The 4,720-nt window shown below is 37.1% G+C and overlaps 1 pseudogene; it reads right to left on the reverse strand.

Annotated features, from left to right (window-relative positions):
* Positions 1-2,031: 2,031 nt before the first annotated feature.
* On the reverse strand, positions 2,032-3,096 carry LOC130566059 (hepatic sodium/bile acid cotransporter-like; annotated as a pseudogene).
* Positions 3,097-4,720: the final 1,624 nt, after the last annotated feature.

Raw genomic sequence — 4,720 nt, forward strand, 5'->3', positions numbered from 1 at the left:
AGTTATTAAAAAAAGTTCTGTCATCATTTACTCATTTTAAATCTATAAATTTCTTCTGCTGAACACAAAAGGTATTTTGAAGAATGTTGGTACCTGAATAACGGCGGTACCCACTCACTTTTACATTGGTTTTGTGTCCATACAATAGAAGTCAATGGGTACCGCCAGTGTTCGGTTACCAACATTCTTCAAAATATCTTCTTTTGTGCTCTGCAGAAAGGACAAGAGGATAAGTAAATGATGACAGAATTATTATTTTTGGATGAACTATCCCTTTAGCGGGTGTCACTTCATTCCATCTGAATGGCAATTATTTAAATGGCAATGAATTAATTATTTCAACCGTTACCATGCTAGATTTGAATCTATTTTATAACATTAAAATCATTCAAAAATAAAAAACGAGTTAGCCTCCCTAAACTGATGATGTTTTCACCAACTTGAACTAGGGCTTATTTGAATATTATACAACTTTTTGTGAAATTTCTCTGATGTGACCTTTGCATAAACCCGTAGGCATCTAGTTTCATTGTAATGTTTTATCATTAATATTCTAAGCATTATGATGAAGCAGGTTACTAAAACCAGATTACGCCACTCCTAAAAATACAATGAATCATGGTTGATTGATTAAAGTGTCAGGTGTGTGTACATCTGGAATGAGATGCAATAAAGGTTGACTTTTGTCGCAAGTTTAATATTTGGTTTCACAAAACCATGACCATTCAAACGGTTTGATTCCAGTGTATTTTAGTTATGTTATCACCAAAAACAAATCTGTAACATTTTAATCATGCAACATTATAAGCACACAATTGTAGATGACGTTTAGTCGAAGATCTAGAGGAAGAGAGCTTGTGCTTTTTGCCCTTGCATATCTATTCAACTGCTTTTGTGAGTGGACAGTCGTTCTTCTTGGCCCAGGTATTCTATAGCCCCACATTCTTCAAGCCCTAGCTAGGGAGCACTAAGTGGAATGAGGTCAGAGGGCCCATTGCTTTCTTCAGCTGCTCTATTCACAGCTGTGTACACTTTTGTTTTTAGAAAATGCATGGGTTACTGTGTTGCATGTTAGTCCAAAACATTGGTTCCTCTCCTTAATGACACAAATTAACGGAATAAATATTTTGGAATATGTAAACACTGGTCCAGATGAACGTCCTGTTTGAGTTTTTAACACTACACAAACATTACACAAAATACAACCAACAAAACATTTAGCATTGAATCAAAATGTACATTAACATCTGTATGTCCTAATTACATATGCGAAATTAAAAAGAACTAAAATGCTGAAACAGAAGAGCTTCTGGACCAGCATTGTACATCTTGCAAAATGGTTGACCTTCTTAGATTTTTTTAGATATGTAGTCTGAACAGGTCTGTAAACAGGTGGAATAAAACTGACAGCGAATATCGATCAGAATTCGATTCTGTTGAACAATGACATTTAATAAAAATGGATGCATTGCAGTAGTCAACGTGAATCAAATGAACAGAAAAGTTACCATAAATAATGTTAATTACAACTTTCGGGGAGAAGCATGATCATGTAATCCAACCATTGTGAAAAGAGGTATACTGTATGTCTTGTGTTATTCCTCCACTAACCACACCATCTCTTCACTTTTGGCTAGTACCTTTGCCAAGAATAGGGGAAGTAGCCTAGTCTGGGTTCGGGCAAAATTCTGAGCTTAGGAGCATTCCCCACGAAGAGCACACCAAATATGTATTCATTATCATAACTGATGATTACATGTTAGTGTGTCATGATCTAGTCTGTGTTTGCCCTGTGGACTTTTATTTTACTTCCTGTCCTGTCATATTTTGTAGTCCTTTGTAGTTCTGTTTTCTATTGGATCTTTGTGATTGTCTACCCATGTGTTTCTTGTCTGCTTGTTGTCCTCATTAGTTCTGTCTATATAAGCCCTTCTGTTTCTCTTGTCATTTGTCGGTCATTGTTTTGTCATGTTACCTATGTTTGCTTTGTTTTGTTGTATTAAACTCATTGTTTGCAATGACTCATTGCACTCATTGTTCATCCAAGATAGTTGCTCCTGAGCTCCCTGCCTCGTCCAAGATGGCCACCTCTGAATCCCCTGCCTCGTCCAAGATGGCCACCTCTGAGATCCCTGCCTCATCCAAGATGGCCGTCACTGGCCTTCTAGCCCTGTCTTTGCCTCCTTGGCCGCATGACCAGCCTGCGCCTCCCTGTCCACCTGAAATGTTATTGATATCGGGTAAGAGAAAATCTCACATGGTAGATCAACTGATATAAAAATAAAATATAAAATTACCATTCATCATATAATTCATCATATCACGATAGATAAAACAATAATGTTCATGGAGTCCATTTACCTTGGTCAGATGGTCTCAGCATCTGGTGGCATCTGAACAGGACTACCAAGAAAAGGCCTCGACTACCTGGAACACAATGTACACGACGGGAAAGAGATACAGCTGACCAATGACCTCGGCAGGGAAGGCCACCTTTAAGATTGTGGTACACAGCTGGATGTTCTGACAACCTGTCTCGATAGCAATAGTCCGTCTGCAACTGTGGGCAAAGCAGACATATTAAAAATGTGTCTAATGTCAGTTTTGTATTTGATTTTATAACAGCGTGGCAGAAAACAATACATACGATGCGTTCATCTTGAACAGAGTCGAGAGGATGTACCCACATATGTATCCGATCATTGGCATCAGTGCAGCTGTGGCTAAAAGTGGAGGAGCTGTCACCCGAAAAACTCTGTTTCCATCAATCACACCAGCCACAACACCAATGACAACAAATAAGATCAGCATGACAGAAATCCCAACCTAGAAACATAAAACAGGACCATGCTTAAAGATGCAGAACAGACGTTTATATGTGACACTATCTATGTTCAAAGTCTTGGATTTTCCACCTTGGTTATAATTTTTGAATATTTGGGAAAGTGGTAGTTTATCAGTATGCCAACACCGCAAGGCACCAGGATTAAAATCAAGATATAATGATGCTAGTGTAAGGAACAGCTCTTTCCAGATTGGAGAAACCCTGGCAGTACAGGTAGATCATGAGGGGCATCAAACCCAAGCCCAAACGGTGGAACAGGTTGTCATCACAATACTGAGAAAGAGGAACAATGCGAATTTGTTAGATGTCATGGTAAGAAATGTCAGCATTTAAAAGAATTGGCTTTTGGTTTTGCAAACAAAATCACACATCTGAGATAGAGGTGATCTTAATCTAACATGTAGTGTTTTGCATATAATCACATAATGCTGTTGCTTGTTTTTTGTGTTTGTGTCCCTGTGCAATATGAGCACGAAACTTTCTAAATTTGTGCTTTTCAATATTTGGTCCACTTCCACAGCCCAATAAACCATTTTCAAATGTCCATTAATTAATATTATGGTTTGGTTTCATGCATTATTTCATGAAGTTGTCAGTAGGATCCCATTCATTCAAACAGACAACCGGGTCATGCCTATAAGGTGTTGACAAGGCTTGAGTCTGATGGTCTCTGGTTGCTGAACTTTGGTAGTTAATAGGTGTTAAAGATTATTTGATATATCAGTTAATAAAAAGGTAGCAAATGTTTCTCATTAAATTGCTCAAAACGTTTTTGGTCTTTGCTCCCTGCAGGTTTTGCCTATGGGATGGGTGGTTTTGTTTGCAATTAAATGTTTGCTGATTAAATTGCTAAAAAAAGGTTTTTGGTGTTTGCTCCCTGCAGGTTTTGCCTATGGGATGGGTGGTTTTGTTTGCAATTATGTTTGATTACTTATTGCAGTACTTTGAATTTGTTTTTCACAGTTTAAAAATTCCAAAGTTTCAGGAGCACTCATCGAAAAAGACCAAACAGCACATTCAATGATAAATTCTTACCAGTGTTTGTATTGAAAGTATCAAGGTTTTCAACCAATTCAAGAATCCTGCTTCATAAACTCATTTGATTTCCTCATAAGGATAAAAAATATTTATTTCAGTGTTACTTAAATCATACAGGACATGACATGTTAAGATCAACATGTTAATAATTAGCATTATTGATTTTCAATGCGTAAGAATTGATTCATGTTCTGTTCTTGTCCCCTTTTACTCGTTATTCTTCAAGTAGAGTCAGAGAATGCCACAATATAAACACAATATAAAAGTAATTATTTTACTATTTCTAGTTTCAAGAATTACCTGAGATTTATGTCTCCCTGGAGCGCAAGAGCAAAGAAGTTTGATAGGTTTCCCCCTGGGCAGCATCCACAAATTAACACGGTGATGCTTTCTAAAGGACCTAATTGAACAGTTTTGCCAAACAGAAAGCTGTTAGGGGCATTATTCCATACTGAGCCACGGCTGCAATCGCCACCCCTTTGGGTTTGATGAGATATTTCTTGATTTTGGACACCTCCACTGTGCAACCAAGAGACATCATGGCGATGAAGGTCACAACGATTAAGCTCAAACTGATGACATGATTCATCTTTTCAACAAATGCATTGTCGTATCGGCTGGTGGTGTTGTCAAAAACTGTTAAGTTGTATTCAGTGGTTGTGTTGATCGAGAACATTTTTACATGAGGATTTGTTTCAAAATTGTCCTAAACTGTAAGACAGAAAAAGATTAGCTATAAATAACCATAAAGATTACTTTAAAGTCAGTAATAAACTACAAAGTATATAAACAATAAAACATAAACACATGTTTTTTTTACAATATNCGCGTTTTTGA

Source organism: Triplophysa rosa, linkage group LG15, assembly GCF_024868665.1.
Source record: "Triplophysa rosa linkage group LG15, Trosa_1v2, whole genome shotgun sequence".
Taxonomy (NCBI): Eukaryota; Metazoa; Chordata; class Actinopteri; order Cypriniformes; family Nemacheilidae; genus Triplophysa; species Triplophysa rosa.